The sequence below is a fragment of the Neolamprologus brichardi genome, chromosome 19 (assembly GCF_056152115.1).
Source record: "Neolamprologus brichardi isolate AB-2024 chromosome 19, ASM5615211v1, whole genome shotgun sequence".
Classification (NCBI taxonomy): Eukaryota; Metazoa; Chordata; class Actinopteri; order Cichliformes; family Cichlidae; genus Neolamprologus; species Neolamprologus brichardi.
In genome coordinates this window covers 2,626,842-2,650,968 of record NC_142122.1, presented here as the reverse complement: position 1 = coordinate 2,650,968, position 24,127 = coordinate 2,626,842, and the positions used below count along the sequence as shown (strand labels likewise).

The 24,127-nt window shown below is 44.7% G+C and overlaps 1 long non-coding RNA gene across 2 annotated transcripts in view; it reads right to left on the bottom strand.

The window, feature by feature from the left end:
- LOC148097121 (uncharacterized) overlaps window positions 1-24,127 on the bottom strand; it is an 82,792-nt gene that overhangs the window by 19,410 nt on the left and 39,255 nt on the right. The gene's annotated exons all lie outside the window — the stretch shown is intronic.

The following is a 24,127-nucleotide window of genomic DNA, read 5'->3' as shown; positions in this document are numbered from 1 at the left end:
TATTTTATTTTCTTCCTTGTTAGCGTCTTCCACATCACTACCGGGTCATTCAGTGCTCAACGGTGTCCTTCAAATCATCGTAATCCGAAGGACGATGTTCAGCATTCTCACAATAGCGACGCTTTTTAAAAAAACACGAGGGATGCGTATCAATATGACGGCGTTTATGTTGTAACTTTATTGCAGTTTATTGTTTGATAACAGCATTTTGGTTATTTTGTAAGTGATTTAAGTGTTAGTCACATGTTTAGTGAGAGCTGTTAATTATAGATTTAAATTTCTGCTAAAGGGGAGCATTTAACAGGTATTTTCATTAGAAAACTGCGTTTCCCAGAATCCTTTGCGGTAGACGAAAGTTACTCTGGGTTTTTTAGCTAGCAAAGAAAGTTTCGGGAAGCCATTATATGTTGCTCCGAATGCCGAGAAGTTTTTGTTGTACATTTCCCTTTTTGAAGCCTTATATAAAGACTATCGTTTCTACAACTGATGTCCGATCCATTTTTTTGCTAAGTGGATTCGCCACAACAGTTTATGCGTCTTCTAGTTATTATTGATGTCCTCTTTGGACAAACAGGCAGCTTCTAAGAAGACTGCAATTTATTCTCTGCCTGTTGTTCACCGCCCAAAACCACAAAAGCATTGTTGTGACACAGCGGGGTCACATGACAATGACCTGCTTGGTGCGAAAAGAACCTAAAAGCGAGAATTTAGCTAAGTGTTTTGGAGAGTCCAAGAGTGGAGATATTACTGACTCCATTTACAGACGAGTGCTAACATATAATGTGAGCTGCTTAACTATTCCTGCAACACCTGAAAAATCGCTTTCGCTCACCAATAGGAGATGATCTACTTTCAGCTAAAGAGAAGGAGAATCACAGCGGTGGTGTCATCATAAAGGTCAAATGAAACTTTAATTATTTCTTAAATTTTTAAATATCCATTCTCAATCATCTGTGTAAAACTCTCAGAAGCAGAATGTGAGATTTGTTTCATCAGGTAATATTATTCTCCATTAAGGCCAAAGGTTGACTACATTTTTGCAGAAATGCTTTAAAAGATCCAGCCGCTTTACAACCGAGCTAAAAATTAAACTCTTGAACCAAAGTAGGAAGAAATTTGTGTAGTAACATTACAGGTAAAATTCCCTCTTCAAAAAGACACGTAGCCTGTTTCATGGAGCGATTGCAACAATCTGAGGTGTTGTTATTGTGTCGAAGCCGTTAGATTTCAGTCTTTTTGTTGACTCGAACGAGTGGTGAGACTCTGAAGCAGCTGAAGAACAACACCACGTGTCTGGTATGAAAGCACCACCTGCCTCATGTGACGTAAAGACATGCCACAGATTTGTGCTGTTATGAGATAATTGCACAAGTATGCGGTGTATTTGTAGCGCAGCGACAAAGCTAATGGCTTTTGTTTACCTTTAAAAGAACGACTACGTTGCTCATTCTGCTGAATCAACAGCGAACACTAAAGCATGCGGCATCTTAGGAATGCATTAAAGTAACACCTCTAAAAGCAAAGTTGCACATGGCCACAAAGGATCTCTGTGCCCTGATCCTGAATGTGCTTCACTGTGTTCAGCTAATGCAGGCAAATGTTTGCCACCCCCACCTTCCCCACCACCACCAAGAATCACACGCGCACACACATCTCAAGCTGCAGGAGGATCGATTGTCGTCATAGAAACTCTGTCATTAGATAAATGACTGCTTCCCCGAGCTGTCAGATTAACTTTGACAGAACAATCAACACTATGTTATTTATGCCTGGCTGACAAAGAATCGTTTTGGCTTGGCGAGAACCGAACAATCCCACTGTGTCCCTAGTTGTCCTATTCACTAAAGTACGCCACGACAAGGCTTGAGTTATGGAACATTGGACTTCCTTTACTGCCTGTTTATAGGCCAAGATTTGAATCACTCTCCTATGTAGTGGAAATAAACCCTTGGTTATTCACTGGCAACTTGTTGAAATGTACTTCCTGTCAAGCTGACAGTTGATGTTTGAAATTAGGCAAAAAGAAAAAACATATGCTACACAAAATAGCAACAACCGATACCTTTTTTTAATCCTATGCTGCCAAGTATCAGCAGGAAAAACACAGCAGACGTATGTTAATATAAAGCATATATACAGAAGATGTTTGAAGAACAGTGGGGCGACGATAATTATCATTGGCTGGCATCAACAACATTTGTTCCGGCATGTTAGGGCGCAGGATTATGTTTTTCATATGTTAACTGTGATGGAGAAATACAAAAGATGCAGAGTTTGCAGCAGTAATCGCGGCCAAATGTTCACTAACTTTAAACCGGCGAGCGTACACAAATCCGTGCGCGTGGGAAGAGAATATCAATGCGCCGTCAGCTTTGTTTCCATTCTCGGTGTTTTTCCAAACCGTTTGCCTCCTCGCTTTATGCTCTAATTTTAAATCTGTTTGGCTTTTGTGGAGGAGTATTGTTCTTTCCTGCACTGTGCTGTTAATGAGTATGGTTAAGAACATCATTATATTTTAAGTATCATTTGGGTGTTCACAGTGGGTGATCTCGACAATAATCTGTTTTCTTGTTTCATATCCAGAGTGACAGCAGTGGGTGCCTCTTTAATACCCAGAAAATCATTAGCGCTGAGAATCTTTGGTATGCTGGAGAGAGAGAGGGAGGGAGGGAGAGAGAGGGAGAAATTGTAATGAAGACGTATTAACTACGGGTAATTTGGTTGTTCTTCAGCTCGAGTTTCCCTTCGCTCTGCTAGTTGGTTTTATTTGCATTGATGTCTCCTCAGAAGTAGTTTGCTTCTTGAACAAAGGGGCTGGCGTATGTTAAGTGCTTTTGAAATCACAAGCGTTCCAGCCACGAGGGCCGGGCCTGATGAAAGGGTGTGAAACACAATGTGAAAATCGATTTCGCTATCTTCTCATTTGGCCTTGCCAAAGCGCAATTTTATGTCAAAGCAGCAAGTGCGGCGCTGCCATGCGCGCATGTGTGCATGCAATGAAGCACTGAGGAAAGGGCAGGCTGGCTTTAAGCGCGATAAACTCCCGGCGCCGAGCTGCGAACAAAAACGCATTAAGGCTGTTTAGATTTGACATAAAGGCTTGACAATTGCGACAAAAAAAATAATAATAGAGCGTGGTGGCATGAAAGCATGCAACTGCACCGTCAGCTTGAAGGCCGCCACAGCAAAACACTGAGCCACTTATAGGATACAAAGGTCAAATACTTGATTTTCATTTCCTCAACAGCAGATACAATCGCAATACAGTGACACAAATGTGAATGCTGTCATTCATAAAGGAAGATGGGTGGAAAAGGGGGCAAATCGCAGGAAGTCGGGGGTGCTTACATAGTGTATGCACATCATTATGCTCCTCACAATCAGTCAGAGCTGAGCCAGGCTAGCATCATCAATTTCCTTTCCATTTCCAGAAAAACTGCTTTTTGTTTTTCCGAATAGCTACGTTGTTGCCATGACTCGGGTCATCCATCCTTTCGACTATCCATCCGTTTCCCCGCGTACGTGTCTGCTGAATGTAAATGACAGCTCAATGTCTACGCTGTCACAAAGGGCCACAGAAAGCCGAGGCGACGGAACAACAGTGTAAGAGCTCCACTGTGCAGAACTGGCAGTACCATCTGTGGGCTTGGGTAAACAGGAAGTGCACACAATGAAATTATAAGGCTTTCCCTCCCTCTCCCTCTCTCTCCACGCTTTTGTGATTAATGGCAGTGATATCTGTCAAGCCGTTTCACCATATTTAACACGGCCACAGCAGTCTGCAGCTGTATTTTCTCCCAGCGCAGACAACGCGAAAGTAGAAAGTAGCAAGAGACCAGCTCAGTCGAAACACAGATTAATCGCTCCTGCCTATTCTGGCACCCAATAATGAGACCGTTTGACACGAGCCAAAACAAGCGATACGACACGCGTCGCGTTTCTCCGAGCTTTGCCCTGCGAGATGAAGACTCTTATTGGTTGGGTGGGATCAGCGAGACTCCAGGTCAGGCAATGAGCTAGGGGAGTCAATTAAAGGAGCTCCATCTTAATAGGGCTGTGATGTGGAGCCATAACAGCGTTATCTTGGCTCTCGCTTGAGGTGGCCAGATCTCTTTTGTGACACGAGCCAAGTAAATAAATAGCCAAATGAGGCCGCACAAAAGCATCGGCAATATCCCAGGGCACCTATTATGCAAGGGGCAGGGGAAAATTATGCCCACAACAAATTGCTAATGATGAGCCAGTGATGTCTTGTTAAGCGACATTGTTTTCCCTCAGATCCCTTTGTGTCTGTGCCGTGTTCTCGGTTTAACGAGACCCGCGGAAAAGCAGCCTTTCTTCTCTCTCCCTCTTCTCTCTTTCCTTCTTCTTCCCCCTCTTCGTCTCTCCTTTGCAGTTAACTTGTGTCTGCGTCTCTGTTTTTCCATCCCCTCACATCCGCTGCCACTCAGAGGGCCTGATTTGGCGCATGAGAACATGCTAGAGTGGGCCTGCTCAGCAGGGAAGGGCCTTTTGATGCAGACCCCCCTGGGATCCATCCACTGAACCAGCAGTACGTATCACAGATGTGACAGCTTTCATCTAACAGTTAACTTTTCCTAATTAAAGTCCCAAGTCTAATTACACACTAGCCTATCTGATATTTCTGAGATGGTCATAGCGGTTCTGGGGGTAGAGCCCATCAAAGATCCAAGCGTTGATGATTGGGAGGGTGGGTGTGTTTTTTTGGAAGGAAACGGAGCCTCGCTTGCTTCCCCGTGTGGGCTGCGTGCTCACCTGGGTGTGGGGGGCCACGAGTGCCAAATGGCAAGGCCTCATCTCATTTGCAAAGACGCTGCCCCTGAATGTCGATGTGCAATTATGAATCGGGCAGGAAAAAACGGCTAAAAGAAAAAAAAAAATTCCATAATTAGCAAGGCAACTCCAAGCACAAGCGATGGAAATTAGTCCTGCTGTAATAAATTATCCTGTGCATATATTACATGCGACGGGCACCCTCGGGGCCTCCTATTAGCCGTTTTGGCTGTACACTTCTGTGTGTTTGAATAAAGCAGTCACTTCTCTGTTACGGGCCCAATAACAGACATTTCTCCTCAAAACCTCATTTTTTTTACAACTCATCCCCACGGTGTCAGCTGGGTGTGGTCTCTTTGTCTCCATAATACAACACGGGCTGTTGCATTCTCCGCACAGCCTCCCAGCCTTCATGGATCCGTAATCATTGGATATTTTGTGTCCTATTTTACATTGATTAGAGTTACCCATTTCTCCCTAGCCATTTTCTCCGGCTCTGATAAACAAATGTGAAATTAGAACCAGTTGAGATGAGCTGGGAGGAAATTTGCATCAAAATAATACAGTGTGCAGCTAACAATCCAAAATCAGATAGCAGCAACAAAAGCTGGCAAATTGCAAATTAAAAGGCATGATGTAAATGGTATTTTGTCATTAAGCTGCAGCAGCCATTTTGAGGGCGGGAAAATCGTCGACGGTGGCGGGCGAGGCGAGGGGGGGGGGGAGGCTCGCGCTGCTGGTTGTGATGAGTCTTATCCAGCGCGATTATTCATACTTGTCCTTCTGCTTGAATTAAAGCAAGAGTGCTGGAGCCAGTTAAAGCCAAATACTTGAATGGCTAGTGAACTCTCACCTTCACGCGCATCCATTTAGCTCACAAATGAAAGCCAAGTACAGTCAGTGGAAAGCCATAATGGGTCTTTCTTCTTGCAGAGTGTGGCCATTACATACTAATTTCTTCTGGAGGCTCTTCAGGAATTTAAACACTTGGCCGGAGCTGCTGAGTCTTGCGCTGAGACGAGCCGGCCCAACAATGCCAGCACACAAGGTGTTTGTGCCGGTCGCGCTCGTGCCGACTGACCACGATTGTGCTAAACTGGAGGGCTACAGCTTGTGGTCGTATTCAGATAAGGGACTGCATCTCTGTGCAAATGCCTTTGATTGCTTTTTACTTTTGCAATTCTGAATCTGTGTTTATGCACAAAAATAAAATCTCACACACACGTCAGGTAACGAAAATGAGATCTGTGCTTTAGAGATTTTCACAGGTGTCACTTCATTTAATCTTAGTGCTTTTAACAAAGCGATTACACTATTTGAACTTTAAAAAACAACAACAACAACAGAACATGAAGAGAAATTACTAATCCAATCAGCTGAGACAGCGACTACGCTCAATACTTGTATATATCGGCGACACTGATTAGCCGTTAGCCGGTGCACATTATGGAAAACTGACCATAACCTTTTGTGCGACTTGCTGTGGTCCTAGCCATCCATTAGCATTATCAACTAGCCCACATTGTTGATGAGTGGTGTTTTTGCGCCAGATTACCCCACTGCACATCAGTAGCACCCAGGAGGCAGTGATTTAATTATGCAATTAGTGTGGTGGATGATTAAATGGCTTAATTAATAGAGGCAGATTGGGAATTTGGCTAGAGTTGACAATATTTAGCTAGCTCACTAGTTTGTGTGGATCTTTCAATAATTAGTCTTTAGCTCTTTTGTTTCGTGTAATGTACTGGTGTGTGATGAGAGCGATGATGCTGAGACAGCCACTGAAAGACTTCAATGCCCGACAACAGTCGCATTCATTTGGCTAATATCAGTTTTAAGTGACATTCTTTTCAACGTGGCTTTCCACAATAATGGCTAATATTACTGTAAGAGACGTGTTAACTAGCTAATAACTCTACTCAGTGAATCAATAAATATAATTATCTGTCGCCGCACCAAATGTTTCTTGCGCTGCCTTACATGCAGGCTCAGCTGTTCCTGGGAAAGAGTCGGATTTCACACTTCATGCCTGCTTTGGAGTCATTAGATTCCTGTGTTCCCAGGTTTCCTCCTGTGGTTTGAGACTGGATCTTCAGACAGGATTTTTCTCCAGTCGGAGCTTTTCTTGTATTTACTGGATTAGTTCAGCTCTGAGCTCTCTAACACAGCGTAGTGTACACTTGTCCGTCTGATTGACGGCCCGCGGGGACTGAGGCAGCCAGTTATTTACCGCTCGTTTGTTTGCTCTCGCGCCGAGATATACGGCGATACCAGATTGTGAGGTAAAGTCAGCGGTGAGTTACACGGGCCTTTGTCAATCACGAATAGTTGTGGCAAAGGCACAATCATTGGAGCGTGTCGTCTCCTGAGTCGAGCAGTGCTTGCTGTGAGTGCATATTGTTTGCAGCACTTGACACTGGAGCGTAGGCTGAGAGAAGCCGCTCACTGGCGCTCAGAAGCGTGACGTCGTCTTCCGTGTGGAGGAAGACGACCCCGCCGTCGAAGATGCTACTCAACATAATTACCGCCAGCGCATGACGATTTGTGTTATTTCTTCTTTGACACTGTGTGCGCACGTGTTTTTTACTGCAGCCTGGAGTGGCGCTTTAATGCTTTAATGCTTTAAATCTACACATTCTGAAAAGAAACAGCGGCGCAAGTCCACCGTTTTTAACAATTTAACCCCCGTAGCACGGTGAAAGCTACGTGTAGCCTGAACTTTCAGCTCCACTGGGTAAATCCTTTTCATGGATCAATTTAGAAAATGGTCCATTCTATTAATTTACTGCAGCACATGCATTGTGTCCAGTCAATCAGACTGTCACTACAGTCGCACGGTTGCCAGATATTTCTGTGTCTCGTTGCGAGCATAAAGGCAATACAGTAGATATAATTACACTATTTTAATCACATACTCAGCAGTCATAATCAAATGGACAAATTACTAAGTGTGCAATTTTCCATTTGTCTCCACAGAATTGCACTAATAGAGGCTTTAAAGCTGGATATAATTATTTGCTTTTCATTTTGCATGGTTACATTATTCCACTTTATTTTGAGCCTGCTGTCAGTTAATAGTAGTAGTCGGCTGCCGGTCTTAACTCCTAGTCACTCGTATTAAATAAAACGTCGTATCTCACTCGATAAAAATCCAGTTCTTTGCTCATCCTCAGTTGGGTCACAATTTGGTCACCACTGAAAATCTAAAAATCACAGTAAATTAAAGATTTTTTTTACTGTATTTATTTCTGAGCCAGGTGCAAATACACGTGTGCATTCATTATTGCCTTCTTTCCAACACATATATCAATATAGATTTTTATGCATGTCTATCAGATGGGGAGGAAGTTCTCTCTTTTTGAATTGTGTTTATTCTAAATCAGCGCTTTTGCTTTTTTGTGCAGAAAATAAAATCTAAAGCAAAAATCATGGTGGCTTCGAAGGGCAAACCAAATAGGTTACAATGTAACAGCAGATTTATTTGACTTGTAAAGATTCTCTTTTTATTGCCGTGTGTTTACATACAACTATATCTGAAGAGCTAAAAGTTTTTTAATGACTTACAAATCAAAACTAGAGTAATAAGAAATTTAAATAAAGTTTGAATCTTACAAACAGAGCAGAAAAAATGATTTCTGATCAGAAACAGCGAATCCCGCACAGACTACCCGCCCCGTACGGATCTGAAGCAGGTGTTGCTGCTGTCAGCAGCCTGTCAATCTGCCACACTGTGATTGAGACATCAACCTAATCCATGTTTACACTGTCCTGCATGTGTCACGCCTAGCCGTTAACCACACAGAATTAGGCCGTGTTTGACACCTCCTGCAACCCGCCACTTGAACCCATCATCGACTTCAGGCTCAAAGAGCAGTTCCGGTGCTCTGTAAGCAGTTACTGCATTGTCAAGGACCCAGAAAGCAAAAATAAAGCAGGAGGCTATAAGGGGATTGGGGTGAGGGCGTGTGGGGGGGGTGGAAGGAGAAACGATGGATGGCTATGGGTAAGTGCCACTCCTTGAATATCCTCTCCGGCTCCCTTCCCACTCTGCCCCTCTCCTTCTGTCCTTCATTCTCCTCATGTCTCTCCTCCTCCCATCTCTCCCCCATTCTCTCTATCTTCCTCTCCTTCCCTCTCTCTGTTGCTTACTCAGAGAAGCTGCCAGTGTTTGCTTCTCCTTATCCAGGTTTCTAATCCGCCGCCAGTGAAAGAGTCCACTAAATAGGTGCCGTCGAAAAAGGGGGAGAAGGACAGGCAGAACCATTAGAGGAGAGTTTATCGGAGTCGCTCAATCTGTTATCACGCCTGTCCCTCTGTCCCTCCCGCCAGCCGCCACCTCCCTTCCTTGTCACAGAGCTACTGATTATAGCCCCAACTAGTCCCCAAACACACACGCACACACACACACACACACAGCCCACCTCTGCGTATATTTGCGCATGTCTGTTCAACAGCTTTGTTGGTGTGCCTCGCCATAAGTGAGCGCATATGTTATTGTGTACTGCTGCCTGTCAGTTTCTCCACCACCTGCAAATGGCTGCAGCCGAGAATAAATAAAAGCCCCCCTCTTTTCATCAAGGGTGTACTCTCGGTTAACTTCCTGTGCCTGATCACAAAGAGCCCGAGAAATAACATCAAATGTGGAGTATTTCGCTAGAAACCAGAGAGGAGACGCAGAGTGTCCCTGAGGGCACTTTGAGGTGCGAAGCGGAGGTGCTCTAAAATATGCCTGCGCTGCTTTGTTGGCACGGGTGCCACTGGGACCGAGAGGGGAGGGCGAGAGTTTACCTAAAGGATAAATGTCAGAGGATCAGCTAAATTAGATCCTGCCTGTATTAAGACATCAACTGCTGCTGAAGTGTGTGGCGTATGTGTGTGTGCGAGTCTGCTCCGGAGCGTGGACCTCTGCTCTCAGTCAGACTGCGGTCCGGGCTAAAATGGAGCTCAAAATTGAAGTGGCAGAATAAGCCGTTTCCTAGAGTTTCATCTAGTGCAGAACAAACCAGGAAGGAGGGATGGTCTTCCTCTACGTGTCACGCCGCGCAGCGAGGAGAGAACAGATCGTTTCACCAATCGATAGGCGATCACTTCTCTTTATCAAACCTACCCAAAAACATTTAACCAAATACCTGAAAACAGTCGGCTGAGACTCTTCAGCCTCTGATATAAAGAGCATCGGAGATCCTTGACCAGTGTAGCTTCAGGCGTCCTGTGCCTATCTTTGTTTGCCATTAAGGTTATACAAGCACAAGTGCAAGTAGCGCTATGGCCCCTGTGTGCGAGACAGGAAACGGGTCGTCTCTTACACCCCAGGCCCTAAACACAGCACGCCGACTATAACGACACTCCTGGTGCGATGGGTGCCCCGCGGCACACCTCCGACTACCATATTTGTTCTTATATCCGAGGCTGACTATCAATTTTATGTGGAAATACAGACGGGAAATGACTGCATTTGGATACGGCTCCTGTAGGTAATTTGCTGCGAAAAACATTACAACAGGCTTTATTAGAGTTTGCGTTTCTCAAATTCGGATGTTTCCAGCTCGGTTTATGGGTAACCGGGAAAACGGCTGCTGCCGAGTGACATCTCTGCCACTCCGTCCATGTTCCGTCATTTAGAAGTAATGGCCGTGACCACTGCCTCCGTGTTTACATAGGAGTGGGCTCCCAGCACACAGCCTGTGACAAATTATAAAAGCCGGGCCTCTGTAGCCGGCCTGCATTTCATTAAACTTTAACTTCTCTTATCTGCAGCGACAGAGGATGGAATAATAAAGGCTGACAGGTATCTAAAGATGTATGTTTGGACTAGGGGACAGGAACAGCATGAGAGCCTTAGCCAGCTTTGTCACCAACGAAGGGACATATGTTGTGGGCTATAAAAACCGAAGGCAGATGTTGCTGTTTTACTGAAGCTGGGAGAGGTTGTAGACGCGGATGGTGCTTCGCACATATGTCCACCATGAATAGCTGTCTGCTTCCCGACCAGTGTTTCTGGCTGCTCGCGACACAAAAAAGAAAGAAAACAATTCCAGGTGTATTTTTTATCTGCTCAAACACAGTGAAAATATAGCATTCAGTAAAAATCTTATCTTTTGCAGCCCCTCGTTTAATATTTTATCTCTTGTTTTTGTTTGTTTTAGCAAAAATGTGCAACCAGAGGGAATATATGTGCAATATAAAGTGCAAAGTTCACGCCAGGGAAAAGCTGACATATCTAAACATCTAGAGAAATTTTATATAACAGCTATGAACTCATACAGGACTCATTTTGGAGAAAAGATGAACATACGTTTTAAAAAATGACCGATTTAAAGATGTTTTTGACTACGCTGAACGAACGAGTCACAAAAAATACTGGAGGTATGCTGTCAGTCATTATTAGCGAGAACAACGCGCCTCAGCCTTGCTTGTCTCTCTCTGGTTGTGTTTCTTCCCCACGCTCAGGCCTCTCTCAAATCCACTCTACACAAAAAGACCCCTCAGAAAAGAAACTTGGATCTCAGGCGTAAGTTGGATGAGGTTTATATCTCAAAAGGACAATGTGGCAAGGCCAACATTAAACCATGTTAAGATCTTCTGAGAGAAGCAGTTGATTGATTCCATAGAACCTTGTTCATCAAGGCCACCAGGTCTGAACCAAAGATATTTGGAATGTGAGGAAGAAAGAGGTAGTTACGGCAACAAAAAGCCGCTGAAGCGGCCTTTGTAAGTATCTGAAAGGACCTATCTGCAGCCTTCTAGGCTCTCCCGTTGAGCAGACGAAAGACTACCGCGTAAATAAAAGCCAAGGGTGAGCTCACAACTTTGCCCGCATGAATAAAAATGGCCACAATAACATTACAGATGCATACACAAATAAAGCCAGCCATTCATTTCCTTGTAATACTCGGCAGGCATTTTCTCTTTTATTCAGAGCTGCAGAAGTATACCGATTTCTTGCAGTTCAATTCATAATAAAAGTATAAATTCATTTTCTCTCTCAAATTTGGTGTGTTAATGCTTTTTTCTCACCCTGTAATATCCAGTTTCAAGACTGACAAGGCTGTGCCGCCAATTTCGAGATGTTTCTTTTTTTTTCAACTCTCCATGAAAGGTTGTTTGTTTTGTGTGTGTGTGTGTTGATAGACAGCTGTGCAAATGCTGTGATAAGGTCAGAAATGGCCTTCCCTGTGGGTGGTGGTGGAGAGTATCCGCCAGCCTGAGGAGTGGACTAGGTGGCTGAGATAGCCTCCTCCTGCAGGCGAGTAGGTCTGGAGTGCTGCTGCTGCTCTCTCCCCCCAGCAGCCATGTCCTGCTGGAGTGAGCCCCTTCACCACAGCTTTGTCTGGGAAGAGAGTAGCCGAAAGGGCCCTCTGACACCGGACGAGACCCCTCAATACACAAGCGCCACCTCCACAGCCTCGTAACCAATCTTGACTGCGAGCTCGCGCACGCAGCACAAAGTCAGCACGCGCACGCACGTGTTTATCTGCTGTTTCGTTTGTGCGATTTTAGGTTTAAGGGAGTGCCAAACTAAAACACAAACACACCGCCACCTGCCCCGTTCGCGGCCTATCAAGCTTTCAACGTCCATTTCCAAGAAGAAAACCTCTGCATTCACTGCAAACCAGGGAAGAGAAAAGAAGCGAGATAGACTTGTATACTGCCGAGTAAGTTTTAAATAGTTCTTTATCTACAGTGGGGTTTTTTGGCTGTGTCCATGGAGGAAATAGAGATGTAATCAATAATGGACAGCCTTGAAAATGGCTGTAAACAGATGGCCTATTGAAAAGAAGCATGTTTTCACCTTCTTCCCTCCTATATTTGTGTTTTCTAATTTACAATCAAAAAAAGGAAGAAGTTTTCTCCATCGCCGAGCTTTCGCCCGCATTTGTTCCTGAAAAGAGATTGCAAATCTTCCAGTCAATACCAGCGCACAATTGTCTTTCACGTTATCATAAATAATAAGCCACCTCCGCTCGTCTCTCAGCAGACGTTTTCCCCACAGATAACTCGCGCCATGTGTCACAAGGCGTGACAAAGCCCCACCGTGTGACATATGTAGACCAACGGAGAGAGAAAAAAAGGAGGCGTGTGAAAGAGAAATGCAGTATAATGTATAGTGGTTTTGTCCAGGTAACCGTTGGCTTAAATGCAGCTGTGACACATTTGAAATTGGCCCTGGCCTGCCCACAAAGCCGGAAAGAGGCGCTGCGAGCACTAGCCAATCCATACTCTCCAGACACCTGCTCGGCTTGGAGAATCCTCAGATATTGACCTTCAATTCAGCCGGTATTCAGAGTTGATGAAAAGAGATAAGCACTCTAATCTGTCCGCCGTCTTCGCGCTCCCATCTATCGACTAACTGACACAGACTTATTTTAGCACTGCCTGCACGCCGTCGCCACATGCCAGTGTGATACATAAACCTAATAGATGTTTATTTGAAAAAGGCTAATATGAAAATTGCTTCTAAAGACACATGAATCAATTTTCAAAACCAAACATAATTGGATATTCTGAGGCACTTATTAAATGTGAATTGGTCCGGGTCTTCTCGTCTGTCAGAGAAGTCTCTCCCCCCTCTTTGCTGTGTTTCCTTTTGTGACATGTTATTATGCTCCGTCTCCCTCGGTCAGTTGCCTGCCACGGGGGGAAAAGCCTTTAAAATCTCAACGGACGAGTGTTAAACCAATGAGTGCATACGATGCCTGAGCATATTTGCGTGCACAACCACATTCACGCGTTCTTATGTTCCGGTAGGTCCTTTTGTTACCCCTCCCGACGACACCCTACATTTTCACATGACAGTTGTAGGCTGGATGTTAGAGCCACTTGACAACGAGTAGAGGAGTAGGAGGAAGTGCTTACTGAGATCCTTTGTAGAGGACAGCGATGCCTACATGCTGGCGGTGTCACAAACCGGCCGCGAAGGCGACCGCGCGGACACGGGCGCGCGTTCATCGAAACGTGCAACGATTACTGGAAAGATTCACGCACACCCGACTACACGTGGCCACGCATCCCATATCAGAGAGCCATCCGGTCATTTTCATATTCATATTTACATGTATATGAGAGTCGGCACATCCCAGGAATACAGATCTATTTAAATTCGGAATCCGTAAATACCCACCTCCGGAGAGCCGGGAGAGGCGGAGAGAGGGGAGGAAGAGGCCAGTATATTTATTTGAGTGACATTGTCTAAATTGAAGTTTGACACTCTTCACCACTCTAACCTTTATGCAAATGTGAAAACATCTATATGTGATGGACAGAATTCAATTAACTGAGATGACAGAAAATAATCTAGTGAACTGAATACATCATGCAGTTGAAAGGTAACATAATCATCCCGGTAGGAAAGGGTTGGAGGGTGGGTGGGGGTGTCGGCGCCAGAGAGACAGAGAGAGAAAGAGAAGGAGAGCGAGGGGGTGGAGGAATGGGAGGGAGGGCGCAGAGGAAGTAGAAGATAGAGCCCATTTCTCCGTCGTCTTATCGAATGGCACAAGCTCTATTTCTCCAAAGCGGAGTCTTCAGTCCACTAAACTCTTGATCTCAAATGAGAGACCCTGGAACACTGTTGCTAAGCAATTAGGGGGGCTTATTGAGCCGCTGATTCTCGCCGCTCAGTGTCCATCATTACAATTTCTCCTCACCTCATAGACTTCCATACTGATGAACAGCAGCCAGCGCCCAGTGGCCGCACACAAGAAAATGGGCTCCTCCGGCAAGGCTGCAAATTACACCGCCTGCACGCCGCCGCCCTCATTTCACCCGATGCTGCCCCAAAACAACTGTTGCAGCCCGGAAGTGTGTTTGGTTGAGAAAGAGTGAGAGAAAACGCAATCTGCAAGCACCGAGCGCTTCCTTTTCGCTCCTATTCCACGTTAAAAACAGAAAAATCACACGTCTAAAATGATTGAAATCGCATCAGAATTTGCATGGATAGCTCACATAAACAACCCGTATTATCTAACAATTAGCTCTCACAATAGAAATCAGTGCAGTGAGCAAGCAGAGGGAGGGAGGAAGCAAAGAAACCGCCAGCACTTTGGCGAGCTGTCGGCCAGATGGGGGCACCCTTAACCAAGTTATGAGAAATCATGCTACATTAGAGGGGGCAGATTGCCACAGTAAAACAAGCATGTGCAGAGGACCGGGGATGTTTGTGGCCGTACTTAAAACTATTCACAACAACATATGGGACGCCACAATGAGCACCTACACATGTTTAACTCAAGAGGAAACGCTGTCCAAAAAAACTCAACGTGCCATCAATTCAGATTCCCGTTTCTTCTCTAAGTTTTCATAACAGCATGCTAATATGCACCAAAACACATTTTCAGTGTGTTTTCTCCGTGGTGGTGTGCCGAGTGACGACACTAGGTGGCTCTGTGCACTGCTCGTGGTCCTGAAGAGCCTCTCGGTTATACTGGATTGCTTCTGTGTTTGCATGCTGCTTATTTTTACAAAAGCTTGTGTCCTCACATAAATTTGAAATGAACTGGAACAAAAAATACACAGTGCTTATGTGCTGTAGAGTACAGTACATTTATTCATTTCAGTAAATAATAACGTGAGACGGGAAGCGTGCAAGTTGAAAATCTCAGATAAATACAAATCTCCATCTTTTACACGTGTCTAGAAAGCTGCCGCCGTAATGGATGGTTAAGTGACTCCTCACCAGATCTCTTACATATAATATAAGTTCCATTAGCTTCCACTGGCTACTGTATGGCATTTAATTAAATATAGCCTTTCAAAGAAACCCACGGCAAGCAATTTAGAGTGTGGTAACATTTGAAGCTTGTGTGAGGTTACTAGTGCTTTTAACTACTGCGCCCACTGCACTGACTGTTAATTAACATATTTAGAATGAAGTAGATTTGCCATGCACTAATCATTCTCTAATTCACTAAGAACTGTAGCCTTTCAAACGCTGGACAGCAATCAGTGTGCCCGGCCTAAACATTACATAATCTGTAATTATGTTTCACTGAAGGGAGAAATATATAAATAAGGGTTTGTGAATTAGCAGAAGCCTGTTGATGTGATTGGTTAATGGATGCCTTTACGTGTTGTGAAGTCTAGGTCTGTTTGCCATGTATAAAGCGAAATACACTTTGTGACCTAAAATAGACACGTTCACGAGGATGTTAGAGAGGGAGAGTCAGAAGACGGCGAGTGCTCTCAAGTGCTTTCGGCTAGTCTCAATACTTCCTGGGATGATTTATTAACCGCATGCAAACTGCGATCTCTATATGGACTAATAAGGAACGCGTGAGGAATATCACTGATGCAGCACCTCACCCTGTATGGTGCAAGGGGTGGGCCTGTCCCAGAGGCACCGGTGCACCATGGGTAATGTTTTGACTCCTCAGGTATAATGAGTGAGCTGTGGCTCAGCTGCTGAGAGAGAGAGTGGCAGCACTCCAGCTCTGACCCCCTTCTAATCCCGGGAAACCCATCCTGGGCCGACTGCTGCCTCGCTTGCAGCTTTAGGGTTTGAGGAGCGAATTGACAAGACTGTTGCTGCTCAGAGAGGACCAGGAGATTCCATGTACCTGTGCACATTAGCAGTTTAAGCATCGGCCTTACTCTTGACCGTCCTACACAGCTATCATTCTCGTCTCTCACAGCTCTTACGGGATCACTAAGAATAAATGGATTTCATTTTACAGTTAAAACAAACCCCCTTGGTTTGTTACATGCGATCTTCACCCAGCATATAAAGCTGCACAACAGCAGAAAGATTTAGCCCTTTTTATCTCTCAGCATTTCTCATCTGTGGCAGAATTAGCCATGCAAACCGAGGCTGTGGAATCAGAAAATGTAAAGTCAAACTTCGTAGCAGGAAGGCAATCAGCGTATGTTTTGCTCACGACCTGGGCAGACAAAAGCTAAAGCAAAGCTTCTCGGCGTTATTAATTATTTGTGCAGAAGTAGTTAGTTGTTATCGAGACTTTGGTGACATGAAACTTAGGTGCTGTGAGGATCAAACGTGCACATATTCTGATTGAAAAAGGACCAATAAACAGAAAACTTTCTGGGGGCTGAGATTTATGTATTTTTTAACATCGCATTACTTCCATCCCCGAGGCCTGCGGTTCCATCGCATACACATTAGGGGAAGATCACACAGCGTTCAGGCAGGCCTCTGCTGTACTGGCTGTTGTCAGGTGACTCTCTCTGCAGCTTCGGCGGCGGCAGATCCCAGCAGGGGACGTTGCTGATTGCTGACCACGCACACAACAATATCGCCTGTGAACCCATTGCTCTGTGGCCGCCCCGGCTTTGATGCGGCATCTAATTGGCCGAGATGAACTGTTGCTGTGGCAGCTTGAGACCCGGCTTCACTGTAAGCCAGTCCACACAGTCGCTGTCTGCATTTAATTAGGTCCCCTCTGCCTCTTGTGTGTGCGTGGACTGCATGTGTACGTGCGCAAAGTACATCGATATGTACATCTGACTTTGTGTTTTCGACCACTTCTCTGCATCTGTGTGTATTTGCACTTGTTTGTAGCATTAAAAAATATCAATTTACTATTTGCTGTCACCGAGCAGACAGGTGCAATTGCAATTTCACAACAAAAGTAGTAAAAGTACAAAGGAGGTGCATCCTTTCAGAGCCTGATGTGATTACTGTATGGAAGATTTAGGGTGGAGAGGTTTGGGGCTTTATCGCCTGGTGGTTTGTTTTCTCAGTTATTAACGTAGCTCTCGGTACTAGTGATCGGGTTGGACATTGACAGGGTGCAGTCGAGCAGAAGAAAGAGTGAAGGGTGTCATAGCGGTTTGTTTTCACAGACCCTTCACTTCTCAGCATTTGGTGATGGGTCTGGAGCCTGTTGTCACCACAGAGAGGCTGTGTGTGAGTGGCGCTTTGTTTAACTTCCTCTCAGTGCTGGAGAAACCAGCAGGGCCTGGTAATGAGTCTGCAAACAGGACTCGCGAGGAAAAGAAGCACGTTCCTCTTTGCTAATTGCACAGGGAGAAAGCGACGTGTTACGTAGTTTAGCACGAGATGTTTACGGCCGTGTGCTGCAATTTATCGGGAAAAATTACGAGAGCACATAAAGCGCTCGTACCTAACAGCTAGAAATTCGTGTTGCACACCGGCAGACGTTTTCATGTTAAAAACAAGGGCAATTTCAGAAAGTGAGCTGCTTTGTTTATTTGCATAAAATTGAAGAAAAAACAAAGTATCATGAGTCTCAGCTTGTGCTAAACTCACCAGTGCACAATAACTGATTATGGCAAATTACTATCCCTGTACGAGCTGCCGAGAATCTGCTCTCCGTGCTGTATGCAGCCCTGAAGCAGGGGAAGAGAAATTGTTCCACCCAAGTACCATAAAAACAGATTGGAAGCTCGGCACTGTGAATTAGCTGCACAGGAAGCCCCCTAAACCCCCTGTTTTATTCATGAGCATGAAGGCTATCGGAGTCTAAGAAACCCCTGTGGTTTTGCCCGCCACATCAAGGTTGCATGCCGCGTCCGTGGAAGGTTGCATTTTATTTTTTTTTAAACATGCCACGCTGACGCCACAGTAAAAAGCATTAGAGATTAACTGCTGCTGTCATTTGAAAGTATATAAACATGCGCTCCACTCTTCAGTCTAATGCATAAAGCCGCGCTGGAAGATTTTAATGAGCAAACTTTCATTCAACTCGTGAAATCCTGCTCAAAATGTCCCCAAGTTACATTTTGGGCTTCACAGCTTTGTTTGGGCAACGAGGAGAAAACGAAGTGAAGGAGGGGAGTGGAGGAACTTTGCGCAACTGTTGAGGAAATGCATTGTTGCTGGTAATCCTTTGGAAATTGAAACAGGGAGAGGCGGTGGCTCCCAGGGGAGACTGATACAGTGGACACACATACAGTACGGTACCAAAGCACGACGGAGCCCGAGGAGGTGGAGGCAGCCATAGGGGCTACGCTGAATTGGGGCCAAGCGAAAGGAAGGTGAATAGGCCACATCTGCCAAAACTGCAGAGGAGGGTGCGAGGGGAAAAAAAGGGAACTTGTTCAACTTAGCAGTGCCTCATGCAGACTAGTTTAGCATGTAATTATGACAATACTTGAATCCCCACTTCAGTTTAATGTGATGGCACAAACAGAACCTAAAAATATGACAACATGCACACATGCATTCGAATTCACAATAAGGCGGTCGCTACAATAACTCCACGGCTGTTTGGGACTTTATTTTGAAAAATAGACAGGAAGGCTATGTAAACAGAATACACTTATACATTATATCTAATGTTTACACCCACGTGCTTGTCACAAATAAGGTTCTCTAGCCAGACTGCAAAGCCTGAAAAACAGGCTTTTAAATTGCCTTTAACGAGCACAGAATCAGATGTAAACAACTTGCTTTAATTTGTCTATTATGCTAATGAACAAGCAATAATAAAGAAGTTGCTACTATGACAAGAAGAACCTAGCGGGAGGCCATTTATGGCGTTTCCTTTTTAAAATCTCCTCGAAAAACCTATTAGATGTTTTTCACAGCATCAGGCCAGAGTATATGTAAAATTCAGAGCCATGTGTCCTTGTTTACTTGGTTTGTCAGGGCGCCAGCATTTCCTAATTGTCCTCTCTGAATGTAGCAACTTGGTCTCTTGTCATTACGGTGGCACTGAAGTCCTAATGAGTGGAATTGTTATCTGAAAGATGGCCCCCTTTTTCCCTGCTGCGAAAGCACATTAGATCCAGACAGCTCATTTCCATTCCCCCTGTCATCTCTCTAGAAATGACGTGCAGTGCTTGAAACTGTTTATTTCCAAATTCAGACCTCCTCCGCGGCAGCCATCGGCTTCAATTACCAGTTTTTCCTGAGCGGAGCCATCAGGCAGCCTGACACTGAGGTCCAACCTAATTCCCACCTTCTCCAAAGTCAAGAGCATAATGTGCAGATAAAAAAGGTGGAAAATAGCCTGCCGCTCATTAGCATGCAGCGCCTGTCTGTTCATTTGCTTGCTGCGAATGAAAGTTCTGACACTCAGCGCCTTGTGCAATACGAGAATAGTCCTCTTCAGACTGCCTCGTGTCCTTACTGCCACGGAAAGGTCATTGCAGAGGTCTGCGCTCGCCAACCTGGCTGACTGCTCTTCACTGGCCCACCTGGGAGAGGGGTTAGCTGGGGGTATTGATTCAGGGAGAACCTCATTACCTGCTGAATCAACATATTATTGCCATGTTTCACCCAGCCGATTGTTTACAAGTGTCTTTAGTGCGGGCAAAAGCCTGCTCTGGTGGGCCACGACCGCATTCATTAGTCCCTGACCCTGGTGATTATGTGTTATCTGATACGCTGCTGTCTGGCTTGGCCGCATGAGCAGGGCCACTGGCCTGCATTGGCCTGGGCCCATTACAACCCCTCTCTTTTTCCACTCTCTGCTATTCTCTCGCTCTCCCCCTCCATCCCTCTGTCTGTGCTCCCTATGAATGTATCCATTAGCCTGGCGATGTGTAAATTGTTTTCACCTGCACCACGGGCAGATGGGGAGCAGTGTCTCTGTCGTGCTTTCCTATGCATGAGCTTTCTAATCAGAGAAAGGCGATTCCCTTGTTTCTTCCCAGAACAAGGTGCGCTTACGTGAGCGTGCACACATACATTACATGCACACGCCGCCGCAGCCGTGTGCTCGCACTCGCAATTTGCAATCAATATGCATGCTGTGTAGTGGGGATATTGGTGCAGTGGTAGCGGTGACAGGGTTCATTACAGGAGCTCACCTTACAACACTGTGATGGCTTAATACTGAGGAGAGGGCCTGGGCCCTGGGCTGATCCTTGCTGCTGCCATTCCCAATTTCAGGTTGAATTGAAGGATAATTTGACCTGGAAGACTAAACCCACACAAGCGCAATGACTTCCAATTGCAGTGTCAACTGAGTGTGACCTACAGAACCGACAGGAGAGGATGTCCCTCACCAAACAAATAAAGCATTTTCTAATGCCTTAATGTGGATGTGACGTGTGCCCGGTGGGCCTCTCCAGGAGGATTGGGTCAAATGGGCCATCCAGGACTGGATTGGCTCTTCGGGTATAGGGAAGAGGCGCTCATTTACTCAACTGTCTCTTCTCGGCTCTACTGTTCCTTCAATGAAAAAGTTACCGATCGTATTAAAAAACAACTGCTTCTTGTGAAACAGTGGCAACATCGTTTCAAGCAGAGCATTTTAAAGAAAGATCAGTGTTTCTGCACTTAAGCTGCATAACATGAAAAATGATCTTCCAAATGCTTTGAAGATAATAAACCCTGTTTTGGAATATACACTGAATAACAGAAACTATGCCAAACTTTCAAAGTAGTACCAACGAGGTGTTTGAAGAGGTTTCAGAACCTTTTCTGAACCTTGCAGGGGAATACCTATAATCAGTGTAATCAATTCAAAACCTCAGTAAGCACGACACAAACAGTGAGACTGGTTTTATTCACCACTCAGCAGCTGGTTCACTAGCGCCAAACCTAAGCTAGCAAACATGGAGGCGCATGAGAGGGCACTGTCGTAACAAGGCAAGGCATCAGCATTACCAACCAGCACAACGACATAATAGCAAACATCAAGTCCTGACTGTCAGCCATCTGACCTAAACAGCCCAGCCCACATGAATCTCTTCATCTGATAACCGCACACACACTGCCCCCGCTTGCCGCCGTGTGCCACGCGGCTGCTCCTATCAGCTGTCGGTCAAGCTCTAGACTCAAAGACTCTTGTCAAACTGTGAGATGATCCTCTCCTTCCTGTCTCTGTCGCCCACTGACTGCAAACACGTGAAAATGACAGACAAGAGTCTGGGTAACACTGGTAGAGGACGCCCAAGAAAAAGAATAAAAGTATAAACAACACGGAGAATGAATCCACTCTGCAAAATACAACATCACAAGGCCTACATGTGCTAACAACAACAAGCCACTGTCATTAGAGCTCGGAGTCTTTGTTCAAAACCACAATGAAGCATTGTGCTCTCAGACAGCACTCGAGACTGCCCTGATGTTTATTCAGATAACCACCGAGTGGAGCAACGTGGTGAATCCGATCTCCTTGCTAAAACTCAGTAACATATAATATCCACAGAGCCGAAAAAAGAAAAAGTTTAAAGGAACAACTCAGCGTGTGAAAAAAGTTGCACAATGTATTAACGCGGCTTAGCGCACCCTCTTAGCGTTCAATTTCTTCTCAAGTCGCAACCCAAAAGGCAAGCATTGGAAACTAGTTCCCCTCCATCCCATTCCATTTCGTCAGCTTTCTTTTCCATGAATTTATAAAGGGGATTTGTTGCAGCTTTTCATCCACTTGATAGCACTTAACTAATTGCCGTCCTCTCATAGACAAAAACGTACTTGCAAAATATCGACACACAAATAAACTGCACGCGGGCGCACACACGACACGTAAAGATCTGTCTGTGATATTTTGTATCCTTTTCAAATTTAATCAGGCCTGGTTTTGAACAGATGCTACTAATATCATCCTCCGGACACGTTTAATCTTTTTAATATACCTTTGTGAAAATAAAACTATACCTGTGCCAACCACAAGAGCCTGCTTTTTGAAATGATTATAAAAACCCGGTCAAATCTCTTTCACTGCTGGTATCAGCCAATTATAGAAACAAGTGACCATTGAATTAACACGTGGAACTTGAAAGCTTTTGCACTCTGGTGCAGAATGCTCTCTGGAAAAAAATATGTCAGACCTTAATTTGTAATTTCACAGGGAGTCAGCTGAGTCGTGGGCTTTTACAGAACGGAGGCACTGCACTGCTGATCAATGTCACAGTTCTTTCTGAATATTTTTAAATGCTACCCGGACAGAGCTGTGAATGAATAACAAATGTTCCGACAAAGTTCAGTTTAAACTTGCCACAATAGGAAACTTCAGTGGGTTTTTTTTTTTGCCGCAGATGAGAGTTGAGGATTTGCATTAACCCCAAACACTGCTTCAGTATCTAAGTGATAGTGAAAGGAGTGAAGGGAGAGCCATTAAAACCAGAGCTGTGGAAGAACAGCCACAAAAGACAGATAAACCCAACACCACAGAGAGGTGAGCCAACTGTCTTGCACAAGGAAAGGAAAAAGGGGAGGGAACGGAGAAGATAATTTAGCATTTGTGTAAGCTGTTTATCAAATTATTAACTGCACAGATGTTTCTGACTAGCTGGGGGGCTGAACATGGGCTCTGCCAGGCAGGGGGAACAAAGGTCTGAAGGATTCGACGGAGATGTGCACTGAATATCAATTTAATTTACTTGCTGTTAATTCTCATGCAAATTGTGACCTCTGTTAGGGCATATCAATGGCCATACAGATTGTATGTTTGCACAGGAGCAACAGAGAAAGACGGTGTGGAGAAACTGTATAAAACTACAAAGAGTAAAAGTAAACTATATTTTCTTGGACCCTTCATGCAGTGAGATTTGAAAAATGGCACCTTTTTGTTTACATTGATAAGCACTTGTTAAAACTATTACTACTTTATCAAAATAATGGTTTTATTGTTGCAGCATTTTGGACTATATACTTTTTTCCTAACTAGGAAATAAGTATACTGTGGATAATTCACGGTAAAGCTAATGTTGTTTAAGAGATATGTGGAAAGGAACGCATTATAGATGAGAAAACGGGGAATCTGAATTCATTCAGTGCACCTGTTATTTCATAACTCACCTGGATGAATTAAGTAAAAAGTTCAGTTCAGAGTTTTCACCTCAATTTGGTGTGCGATCTAACACGGGGGCCTAGCATATCTGGATATTACAAAGATGTTAAACAGTGGTCGCAAATGTAGTCTGCATTGGGAGGCCACAATCTGCTGAAAATAATCACAAATGCATGTAAGACATCCAACAAAGATCACAGGCATCAACCTTGGCTGAGCTCAGCTGGAACGGCAGTGCTGCAAGTCTCATTTTCTTCATCACCTCCAAAGCACTGCCTTCCAGCTCTCCACGGCACAAACAAAAAGCCTGGCAACAATATCAATTATACATGCAGGAGGCAAACAAGGGGATTTATTTCACAACAAATAGCCTCATAGAGAGATACTGAATGGGGTAGATTAGCATTAGAAAAGAACAACAAAACTCCCCAGTTCAACAGATAAAGAGCAGTTTGATGGGACTGGAATTGGGGAAATTGGCTGATTAGGGTGTGCATTTGAAGGAGCAGTCAATTTCAGTATCCCAGCAAGGACATGTAGTGCTGTCGCTTTGAGAAAATGACTCAGTCAAAACATGACATTCTGAGAAATGTCAGCGATGAACCTTGATAATGCAAGACAACATCTGGGGATGATGCACAGCAACCATCAGAGAAAATCAGACATCAGTGTGT